Source organism: Neopelma chrysocephalum, unplaced genomic scaffold (assembly GCF_003984885.1).
Source record: "Neopelma chrysocephalum unplaced genomic scaffold, ASM398488v2 Primary Assembly neopelma1_23, whole genome shotgun sequence".
Lineage (NCBI taxonomy): Eukaryota > Metazoa > Chordata > Aves > Passeriformes > Pipridae > Neopelma > Neopelma chrysocephalum.
Genome location: NW_020897691.1, coordinates 8,504,349 through 8,517,096, shown reverse-complemented (window position 1 = coordinate 8,517,096; position 12,748 = coordinate 8,504,349). Strand labels below are relative to the sequence as shown.

Genomic DNA, 12,748 nt, shown 5'->3' with positions numbered 1-12,748 from the left:
AAGTTTGTGAGTCAGAACACTATATTTAAGCTTAGTTTACCTTTTTTTAATACATGCTTTTATTGGAGCCTTGCACAATGTTATTATAGTCTCTGTTATTCATCCTTAATGTTGGTTGCACACACAGTCCCTATTCTGTTTCCAGTCTTTTCTTTGCAGTCTTTCTCTTCTTTCAATAGCTGATCTTGACTGCATATTTCTCAATTTTTTTCCTAGATATCATTCTTCAATCTCAAATGCTGATGGACTTTTCTTTGTAGTGCTGATTTGTCATCTCTCTTTTCTTACACCTTCTCTTTTTAATTATAGCAGCCAGAGGCATAAAGTGGAAGCTTTATGAGGAGAATAATCAAGGAATAAAGGCTGTAGATCCTGCTATAAGTTTGCAAGCTGTACTCTGAAAATACAGTGACTCCAAACCCAAGCTGCGAGTTCTTAGGAGCACCCAGTTGTCTTATCTGTGTGGGATTTCAGAGACGATTTCAGAGACCATTTCAGGGGTAATTTGTCCAGTTGTGGTATCCATACTACAGGATACTGAATGATACCAAAATGTGGGAGCAACTAGATGTTTGATCCTAAAGCTAGTGGAGTACATTTTCAGCATTAATTCAGTGCTTTTGTAACTAAGAAGGTTTCCTTAGTCAAGGCTATAAGTTTTCTTTGTGGAAATTCATTTGAGTTTTTAAAATAAAACTTAATACAAGTGTCATAACACCAATGTTGTTGGTCTGATTAACCAGTGCTCAGTCTCTTTTTTGGTGTGTATTTTGTGCCAATATTACTTCCTCAAGATGTCATTGTGGAGACTTAAGCAACCTGCAAAGTATTGTATGTGAAAGTGCCTAACGTCAGCTAGTGGAGGGAGACAGCGTGGTTTCATTGCTTGCATTGAGGGAAGCTAGCCAGGAACTCCAGGGCTCAAACCCTGGCTCTGCTTCTGGGAGGGCTGTTGCAGTCTGGACAGATCAATGCAAGCAGAACAAAAAGCTTTATCAGAGAGGTGGTTGAGATAGTGTCTAGTAGAGGACTGTGGAATACAATAAGGAGCTTTAGAGTCTTGTATAGGAGGTGGAACTGAAAAAAAAAGGTGTTGCAGTGAGCAGTTGAAATAGTTGCATTTTTCTAAATGAAAAGGCACAACCTAAACCCTTTTTATCAGTTTCAATTTTGAATGTAGACATTTTGTCTTTTGTTTTGTTCATTCGTCTCTGTGTTTTAGTCATGGAAATCCTGACACTGGATTAACACTCCTTTTCCTTGCAACTGATTGACAACTTCAAAGATTCCTCCCCTTCATTCTGCAAACTGTACTTACCGTTGTGTGATTGTCATCACCATCATGGCTCGGCTTCGCGAACAAAGATTTGAGGAGGGCTCTATCCACGTTTGTTACAAGCACGCTGGTGACTAAAAAGGCCAATAGAGACAGGCACGTCCGGTTGCAAAAGGCACAGCAGAAAGACTCCTTAGGTGGTATATTCTGCAAGGCACAAATCTTTCTGCGTTGTCTTTTCTCCTCAAGAGTGATCCTGCGTGCTTTCTCAAAAGCATCAGCAGCGTTATAGATAGTGTGTCTCCAGGCCTCCCGATTGGAGGCCAGAGTAGACCAGTTATGTTGATCAATATGGCCAAGGCTGAGATGTTGTTTCAGGGAGTCGGCGCCGGGGGAGCGGAGGACCCCGCCTGTGTGATTGTAAAGTACATATATAGAACACAAAAAAAAAGAGGATACCCATTACTTTGGTGCAAGGGAGAACCTGTGTCTTCTCTTCTGTATTATTTTTTTCAAAATGAACACACATGTATGAGGCAAAATAATTAGTATTTCAAGGGTACTTGTTATGGGACTGTACTGCAGTTATTCTCAAATGTGACCCAAGGCAAGCAGGTTTGTAAATACAAAGGCTTTCCCACTCTTCTTTAGCCTGCATTTGCTCCTTATGACTGTTGAAAACAAGTACAACTAAAGGCCCTTGTGGACTTCACTAATTATGCCAGTGGTTGATTGCTTTGTCACAGCAGGCTTTATAACAATAGGCAGATTTAATCGGCAACAGCTCTGGTTGCAATAGCTTCACAACCTCCTGGGACCATCATGCACTGAGCTTCCTTTTGCATTATTTTCAAGTCATCCAACAACACTTAATCTTCCCAAATTAAAAAAACCAAAGCATACAATGTATTATATGTAGAAATAATAACAGAACTGTCTTCACATAAGTGATAATAAGAATGTTTCCATATTAGGTGACTGAATGCCAAAATTACCCTTTCCTGTGATGCTCATTGTCTGGTGAAGTTAAATATTTAGAATCTGTTTTATTTGAACAGTACTGACAAAACCAATCTTTTGAATTTTCTCCCTTAGTTGTAGAGAAGTTCAAAATAAATAAGACCTGAGGTAGATGTGCATGTCTGTGTGGGGAGACAAGATAGGAGCAGGTCTGAAAGGCAAACAAGCTAAGCAAACATCTTGAAAAATAAAAGTTTCTGAAACCTGTTCTTTACTCGCACAATAGATTGTTGGGAAGTATTTATGCAAGGCCTATTCCATTCATACAGGTCATTTGTGTGACATGTTAAACAATTAAAACTAATAATCTTCTGAAAACTTAAAGAAATCATGCCTTGTAAAGGATTAAGGATTGCTAGTCACACTTTAAAACTCTCATTTTACTCTTTCAAAAGTCTGAGTTTGCTACCATGCTTTATCTAAGAAGCCTTTACAATTGTTCTGAATATTCTCGGGACTGAGTTTTCTGCTGATGATCCCTACTGTGTACAGTGAAATGGTTCCAGTTTACAGGAGCAGAAATTTTGGTCTGGAATTTTAATGATAGTAGGTCTTCATTCTTCAAAAGCATAGGGATATTTCACTATCACACCATATTTAGCGTTATCTACACTTCAGAGAACTACTTCTTTTTGAAAACAGAGATGAAAATGGAGTGGAATTGGCATTTTAATTTTTAGTTTAGATTGCACTTGTTTTTCCCCAAAGTTTGAAGGTATAGCCAAGCCAATGATTTGGCTTTGTTCTTGAAACCAAAGCATCGGTTTAGCTGTTTAACCATGGCCATATGAGAAAAGAGCAACGTAAAGCTAAATTAAAAGTTGTTGGACACAAAAGAATGAGTATTAGAATATTCTCACTGGTTTTTACTCTTCTTTGGCTCATCCACTTTATTGAACACTAAACTTTGCCAAAATCAATAAACAGACTTCTATCTGATTCCTTTGCCTCTCCTGTTATGAATACTGACATCCTATGTGCTTCATAAATAGTGTGCTTTGGATATAATGTGCTAGGGAGCAAAGACATATACAACACTTAATCAAAGATGAGCCTTTGGATTTGTGCAGGGTTAAAGCAGTGCAGTTACCTTTTGGCTAGGCTTCATGTTCATGTAGTTGAATCTCATACTGAGGACAAGAGTTAATGCATTCTGGGAGCAGTGTGACTCAACAGACGATAGCACTTTACTGAATCTGCTTGCTACTCTGTTAAAAGACTTTTCATCGCACAACAAAATTCTTGTAATTAGAGACAGAAGCAATAATATGCATACTTATTTTCCACCTGCTTCTTGCCTTCTCTTTGACAAGAAAAAGAAGATCAAGCCAGTAGAAAAGTGGCAAATTTTGATTCATCTGTAATAAATTAACTTTTAAGAGTGTAACTATGTTCTTAGTATTACTACAATTTTTTAATGTTGGGATTGTTTAAACCACGTAGGTTTTAAGGGTGAGAGGCAGTGATGGTAGCATAAACTTTTGCATTATGGCTATCAAAGTAACAGTCCTTGAAACACTGAGGAAAAAAGGAGGATTTCTGTTTCTGCAGCCTGTTAATCTCTGTATTCCTGCTCAGTATCAGAGGGCCAAATCCTTACCATTCTGTAATGCCCATCCAGTCTGCTGTGAACTAGACAGAGCTGCATACAATACTGACCATTTTGTAAGACACTCTGAGACACATGAAGGAGAACTACCTAAATGCAAAATAACATCTTCTTATTTTTTGAACATATCTGCACATTTTTTTAACTGTGTACCTCAGATCACATTCCCATAAAACAGCCAGAAGTCCTCCTGGCTCCTGCTGTCTTCTGCAGCTGTAGTCAGGGTTCTGTCTGTAAGGTGGTTGGAATAGAGTTAGTACTTAGAAAATTAAGTGTATGTGGAGTACAGTCACCTCAGGCAGAAGTTAAGCAATAAGGCTGGAAAACTCATGGTGCCAACACCATTAGCAGTGTGGGCCAGTGGCAGGAACAAGACAGAGGCTGCAGCCAGAGATGCCACTGTACACCTCTGAAAGGAAAATTACTTGGGTGCCTAGGGTCAAGTATCCAAAGTCATATCCATGCACTGATGTAAATATTTCAGTTTCCCAAATGGTGAAGAGAGACATCTTCTGTTTCACTTTGGGGAAGTGCTGGATTGATAAACACCTCTGTAAGCTGGCTGGGTTATTTAAATGTCAAAGCATGAATTGAAGTACCTGTTGGCCCATTTTGTTTTTTTTTAATTTTTAGTAGAGCTATTCAAACAAGTATTCTCAGCTAACCTGGCAAAGACTTTAATTTTCACAGCTCTGTGGAAAAAGTGAACCAGCTTTCTTTTCATTTCAAATCTTTCTTTAAAAATGAGAGATTTTTCCACTGGCAGGAGACTAACATTTGCTGGTCAATATACTCATAAAGCAAGAATGGTAGATTTGCGCAATTTTGTTAATGAATGAGCTTTCAGATTGCTATAACAAGCTGGCCAGCTAGCCACTGTGTTTGGGAAAAGTCAGTGATTTTCATTTGCTGTAATTTTGGGTGGTGGCTTTTTTGTTTGGTTTTGCAGTTTAAACACAATGGTGCTGCTCTGCTCTGGCAGCTTGAAGGCAGCCATGTGTGGCAATAATAGGTACCAATATTTCTTCTTATGAAGGAAAATCAGATTTCATCCCATTTGGCAAATAACTGCTTTCAGATGTACCCTAACAGGATGGGACAGTCTTTTGCACAGTATCCCTGCTGACTTTAGGGAAGTCAAGTTTAGCAAAGTCAAGCAAGAGCACTTGCAGGTGATAAACCATGCTCTTTCCATTAACTGAACAAAAGGAGGATAAGGGACCTCATCTGCTCAGAAGACCAGGTTTTTCACTCTCCTTGTGAAACCTGATGTCATGTGATTGACCAGTTGGCTTTAAATGATTTTTATTTCGTGTAAAGGTTGTATTTCAAGATCCATTGTAGAGGGTAGGGTGGAAACAGTCCTTGGATCACATCTGGCACTTTGCAAAGGCTTGCTATCACTTTCACTCACTGCTGTTAATGATTAACAAAAATATGCTGCTCTCGGTTCACTGCTCTTCCACATTTCATAGACGGTATTATAAAATGTTTGACTTGGGATATTCAGGATACAAATTTTGTCTCGTATGCAAAATTTACTTTTGAAATAACATAGATCTATAACCTAATATATACTAACTTCATGTTTCTCTGTTATTTATCTACAGTAGTATTGAATGCTAGTATTGTAACATTTTGAATCAGATTGTGTCATGTTTGTAAATGAAGACTAATTTTTCTGTGAGTTTTCATCAAGTCAGTGGACAGATCTCACACTACTGTTTTATTCAATTTAAATAGCAATGGCAAAATATGGAATTACATTTTGTTTAAAAGAAGTAGCTAGTTTGATCCCTTAATCTGTTGAATGGCCGTATAAGAACTCAGTGAGGAGAAAAAGGATCATAAATGAATAACTGAGTAATTTAAATTAGTTATAATTCTGAGAGAAGAGAAATTTGAATATTTGCATAATATTTCTCATCTCTTTAACCAAGAAGTTGAGCTAAAATAAGCAAACAAGAAGCAAAGAAACAACCAAACAATGCTAAAATAGCATTTTTTTGGTGGCAAAACATTTTTTTTACAGTATTGTGATTACAGTGTTTCTCACAGTACTCCTAGTATTTCAAATTCTAAGAAAATAAAGAATTACAGAGGTATGTGCAGAACTTTCCCTAAACCAGAAACTTAAAAAAAAATTCCACTAATTGGATTCAGATTAAAGAGCAAGTCATCCTATTCCATTTCTGACCTCTGCCTTACAGACCCCCAAAATTTCTCCTGTTTTCAGAACCAGAATTTGTTTATTACAGAAATCTTGATTTGACATAGGGCTACTTGGTTACTCAAACCCAGGGTAAAAGTTGAGAAAATCTTGGTATATGCTGGTAGATTAAATTGACTGTGATAATGTTCTTTTCAGGTAAAGCTAAATGGGAACTGGTGGTCTCTGTGTTTTGGATCTTTTTTTCCACAGGCTGACTGCATTTCCAGATGGTTTTCCTTGCGTCTTGCAATATCTTTGCATATGAAACCACACAGATAAATGAGAGCATCTGTCTGTGATTTTTCCTGCTTTGGTCAGTGGAGTAAAGTACATAAAATAATTATTAAGGCTGTGTTGAAGTTTTGAGCTTTTTGTTTAGCCACAATCATCTACCCAAGCTCCAAAAGTCCAAAATAGTGTACAGCTATACATTGAGAACTCTCTGAAAATGCACATAAGGGGCCTGCAATACTTGGTTCCCACAAGTTTTTTTCACAAACAAGAAAAAATATGGGTAGGAATGTTGCCAGCTTTCCCCAGTCCTTGACAACCCTCATGCTGATGCATATCTGAACTTAATGTAAATCAAAACACGTGGTGCCAGATGAGTATTAGTACTGTAATTTAGTCCTAGGTTTAGGTTACCATTTAGATGTTGGGTCTAAGGTTGAGTGTTTATTAATATTACCTATATGCTTACAAGCAGGACTTGGTCCATGAAGAAGTATTAGGTTTAACTGGAAATATATATGCACGTGAATATATTCAGCTGAGACTACATATTGTCCATTGAATTTAGTGGGTATTTTTCCATGGATTTCTACTGAGGGAGGACTGGGCCGCATAAATACTCCCTGTTTGATTCAGATTAATGAATAGTCTTTATAAGAAGCTAGTAGCATGAGCAAATTACTTCTTGCATTTTTTTGTAACGTTGAGCTGCACTTGATTCCTGTCAGAGTCGAACTTACTTGAAACTGTCAAGAGGGGGCAGGCAGACAAATTCTTGTAAGAACAGGTCTTAAGAAAGATTGGTGTGAGGTGTCCATACTCTGGCCATAAGGGGTGACAAAATAACTTTGTGTACAAAAGGGTAGGAAGTTGATATCTTAAGCAGCATTATACCACCTCACCTACCTCTTCAGAGAAGGAGTCTGTCATGCTAGAGAACATCTCAAAACCTGGAAAACCTGAAAGAATATGAAGCCATGGAATTACACCTCTCCTTCACAAGAACAAAATAGTTTAGGGATTTTTTGTCATTTTTATTAGCTGTGCTTATAGCAGGAACAGACATGATGGATTCTGGGTGATGAAATTGGTCAGCTGCAGGTAAAGAACCTTCTCGTTTACCTTGAAGGTGCATGTTTTTTGGAGTTAGGAATGATGGGACCACTTCTGTAATGGACCATTTTGCCTTTCAGTCAACATAAACTCCTCTGCAGGGAGAGCATACCTTGAATAGAAATTATCCTTCTTCCCACTGCCTTTCTAAAGGGAACATTTTGGTCATATGTGGAAATACAATTTGGTGTAATCTAAGTGGAAATCCATACAATGAAACTTGAAGACTATGAAAATTAGTTAAAAATGTAAAAGCATATTGTGATCAGTTTCCTTGGGGTGTACTAACTTTACTGGTTCAAGGAGAGTTCATCCTAAGCAAATTAATCAACCTCTTATTCTCATGAGATGTGAATTTCTTGGAGGGTTTTATGGCTGTCAACAGGATGACTATTTAGCCATACCAATTATGATGGTGTTGAAATTAACTAGCACAAAGCTTCTGTAAATCAGTATTTGAAGTGTTCTAGAGGGGTGCTTAAGTTAGGCTTCGTTAATTAGGACAGAGAGATAACATTCTGACTAGTAGAAATAGTCATACAATTTAAGTCTCTGCATAGTGAAATTTGGACATGATTATATTCTATCTGTATATCCTCCCAGAAATGTGGTAGAACTGCAATATCAGCTGTCTGTAATTTTACACTCCATTCCTCTAGAACACACATCATTTTTTGAAGTATTTTTGTTCACAGGTTTCTCGTTACCTGATTTCTTTAGAGGACACTGAGCTTCAAGCTACCCTGAAAAACAGACTTTCTATATTGTTCTTTTATGGCCTATTTATTGTAATGAGAAAAAGAGGGAGAAGGAACCAACTGGAAACAGAATTTCTTGGAATGGATTCTCTTTGTCATATACACATTGTAGCGTTAAGGAAATTGGAAGGAAATGTTTGTATAGTGGCAGGAAATGTTAAAGTACCATACAGATGCCTTTGTAATTTTCTGCAGATTCGACAAGTTGTTTCTGCAGAACACACTGAAATTTAGACATAAATACAGCGATTTACATTTACACAAAAAACACCAACTCAAATCATTTGTAATCATGAAAGTCCACATTTTGGGAGAAGTTTTGATAAGACACAGCAGAAAAACTGCCAGAATTTATGAAACAAGGGGCCAAAACATCTCCTGTTACAAGACTAACAAGGTGATTATCATAACTTACATAACGCAGCACTTGGTGTTTTAGATGTGCAACAGAAAAATGCACAGTTTCATACATTATTCAGGATGACTTTTCCAGAAAAGTCACTGCTTTTCTCCTCTAGGATATTCCCTAGTAAACATAATTAACAGTTTAAGTAGTCCATCAGAGGTGGATAAATGGAGCCTTTCATAAATAAGGATCTACGGTGTTATTACTACTGAGGTATTTTTCTTTTCATGTAAATGAATTCGATTCATTGAAAGGCAGACTGTCTTAAGGATAACTGACAAAAAGAATTGACCGCAGATTTTACACAAAATATGAAGCTTATCCACAGAGTTTGTCATTAGCTGAAGTATGTTTCTCTTTGATAGAAGATGCAGCATTTCAGCTGGTTGTTTGTAACAGACTATAAAGGAATCTTGAATCAGAACACAAAAAAAAACATTTAGTAATTAACCTTTAAAGTCAAAAGGGAAGAAACAGAATAGCACTGTGATACAGAAAGAGTAACATACATTATATCTTAAGTAGTTTTTTAAATTCACTCTTAGTTGTGAGCAAGAGTTTTATTTTTTCATTCAAAAATGATGGTACAAAGGCTCTTGGTGTAAAACAGGGCAAAAAGGTATACTTCCTTACATGATTGAAATGTCTGTGTTGAATCACCAATGCTTATGAACCTAAAATAAAATATAGTTTTGGGTAAAAACTGCAGAAGTTTTTATTAACCTGAAATAAATTATCCCAGCTGAGCTACAGTATGGCTAGTATAACATGGTAGGCTATGCAGAAAGGATTTTTCAGCCATTTCTAACTATTTTTTTCACTAAGATGCTTGGAAAACACTTTTTTTCCAGCAAGACAAAACTGAAGGAACTAAGTGAAATAGCAATAGTGTAAGCACATTTCTTGAGAAGAAGAAGCTGGAGTGTCAGTGCTTTTCTGTTCCCAGAGGAAATGTTATTGTAGTAATACATGCCATAGAAAGTTGATGCATTTTAATGAGTCAGGTACTTACGCTACTTTTATTGTGACATAGATCTTTTTCCATACTGTTCACTTTATGAACTTCTGGCATCCATCTGTTGTGGTTCCAGTTCATAGTTGTCATCAGATTGTTTGGACAAACTGTCAGGCATTTTCTAAGTTAATGACATTTATCACTGGTTCTCCTGGGAAATGAACATTTGTTGACCGTGACTCCTCTGACATTACAAAGACAATTATTTGCAGCAATATGGTAGTTCTTGTGATTAGAGCTCTTAGCATCTCAGGGCTACAATTGCATCTTTCCACTACTCCTGTTGTAAATAATTGAATGAAAAGTTTGAAAGGGAATGAATGGTTCCCTCAGAGAGGAAACTACACAGAGAACGAATATTCTGGCTCTGGCAGGCAGGATTATAGATAAGCACTTTAGAGCAGTTTTCTTTGAGGTAGGAACAGTGTTCTAGTGGGGAAAACAAACAACGAAGTAGTAATAGTGGCACAAATGGTCACGTGAAAAGTGTACAAAACCATTAGACTTCAGAAATTGCTCTCTTGGGCAGACACAAGGCAGATTGCCTGGTAGCTGATCTGAAGCTAATTAACCATTGTATAAGGGAGAAAAATGATAAGCTATTCTGCACTTTTGTTGAATAAAGTGAATGAACTGGGTTCAGCAGATTTGTAATAAGACTTAGTCATTTGGCTCATAGAGAACTGGCAATCATATTAATTTTTTTTTTTCTAATTTTTCAAAAATAATCTAGATTTTATCTGACAACTAATTTAGGCCTTATGAGAAGTTCCTTTTCTTGTTACAATTTTCCATCTGTAGGGGAAGGTTAAGAAATTAAAAGTTCCAAGAAGGTGAAAGTCCTTCGTTTTATCTTTAAACTTTCCTTTGATTACTGTCACCGTCTGCTCTGTTTTCAGTCTCACTTGAAATGTCAAGTTCAACCAGTCTTCTGACTGTCCCTCCTAAAGCCATAAGTCACATTTGCAACCCTCCTGTGACATGTTTCCCATAATGCTACTTTTCTGTACTTCTGAGATTTGAAACCAGACATAAGGGAGAAAAAGGACCAGAACAAAGCTGACATAGTGCAAAAGATACAAATTTCTAGCTTGAGCAGCAGCTTGTAGAAAACCTTGCCTCAGCAAGTCCATCAGTAAAGACCATTTATGTAACTCTATTATACTAGCTCCTAAATCACCAGAACTCAGGCGACTGCACTGGCCTGTGAGTCAGCAGTGCAGTCCTCTGCTGCTTGGTTCAATCAGTAGAAATTAGAGCTTTACAGAAATTGGGGAGCGTATCTTATGCTCACAGCTGAAACAGTCCATATCTGCTTCTGCACAGGGAATTTTCCATCACACCCTCTTCATTCTGCTACATTTCGTCTGCCCGGATGACCTGACTATGTAGTCTTAATACACCAATGTATTTTCTAAACAAAGCTGGAAGCATGAAAATGTATTGCTCTTCTGGGTTTGGGAGAGATAATAATACCTGCACATATGTCAGATTTTGTTGCTGGTTACAAGGATGTAAAACAAAAGAAGGTCACAATAGCTAATGGCATGGTCCCAAGGTTTATCGGTATGAAAGAGAAATTAATTTAGAGGAGTTTAAAGACAAGTAATGATTTCTTCCCTCCCACTTCAGCTACTTCACCCAGATTGCTCCTTTTTACTTCATTATATAAAAAACGCTAAAAGTGAACAACTAAGTTAAGTGATGTGTTTTCCAGGGTTGTCATACCTTGTTACTTGATAATCATCATAATCCAGACACTGAGAGAAAGATTTATTTTGGCTGCTCTGAAACGATGTTGGTGACAGACTTCTAATTTGTGAAACCATAGCTATTTCTGCAAAGGTTTCAATGTGCAAATAATTACTTATTTACCTTTTTTAAAGGAGCATTTCTGTCCCCACTACACTGACTCTCTAAGTATAGTTTATTATCTAAACACTGGCACCTTGAGAGCTATTCAATCTCTGTTTACGTCAGTGGATCGACCAAGAAAAAACATGCAAAATCAATCAACTTATCTAAATGTCCTGTTCAAACACTATGTGAAACAAAAGAGGAAAAAAAGTCAGCCAAACATGTTTATCTGTGCCTTATAATCAAGTTAGCATATGCTAAATATGTTTAGTTTTTAAACCTTTTACATGGAATGGAACAAAACATACTGTTTTGTAAACCAGGACATTGTATAGATGGAATTATGTGACATTTAAAATATGAAGGTGTCTAACTTCCTACCACCTTTTCCCCTGCAGCAGAAGTTTTACTGATTCTGGACATCTGAATTTGCAACAAGCTAGCAAGGAGCAGTAGTATTCTGGACATAACTTGTGAATTTCTGTCAGCTGATGCCTACAATTCACGAAGCATTTTCTGAACCCTGCAGATAAAACTAAATGAGATTATACTAAAACTGAAATTTGTTAAAATGTACTAGAAAATTCAGTTAGGATTCAACTTGTTCTTCTGTGGGTTGAACTGTGAAAAGTCAAGAAGCAAATCCATTAAATGACATGAAAGAAAAGCAAATATTACCCACAGATTGTTTTTATTATTGTAACATTAAAATTACTTTTCTTTAGCTGAAGAGAATACTTTGTTGATTGAAATTCTAGTAACTTGAAATTTTCCTATGAGTAATTTGTGTGTTTGCAGAGTGCTTAACATTCTTGTTTTTCAAATGCTTCAATTTTTTTTTCCCACTGGATAGTTTGGGATTTATACAGAAACTGTATTATTAACCATCTAAATTTCACATGATAAGAGACTGACTATAAAATCCCTGGAGAAATAATGGCTTGACTAAATAGTCTGTCTCATTTATTATCTCTACATGGTCACATGTACCAGTTGAGTAGTGACCAAAAGTCCTCAGCAGAGGTGTTATTTTACTGATGTTATTTTACTGGTGTAAACTTACAGGTATTCTCAGGCCCTGTGGTTTCTGCTCTTTCACTGCTGCCTCATAGTTTCATATAAAGGCTGGGAATGTGTAGATACATAAGTTTTTTGCACCTTCAGAAAGATCTAGGACATATTGATAGTATGAGATAAAAATGTATTACTTTTTCTTGTGGGTCTTTTCTCTCCGGAGCAAATGATACACTG

The 12,748-nt window shown here is 36.8% G+C and overlaps 1 protein-coding gene across 5 annotated transcripts in view; it reads left to right on the top strand.

Moving 5' to 3' along the window:
- SMOC2 (SPARC related modular calcium binding 2) overlaps nt 1-12,748 on the top strand; it is a 144,388-nt gene that overhangs the window by 85,577 nt on the left and 46,063 nt on the right. The gene's annotated exons all lie outside the window — the stretch shown is intronic.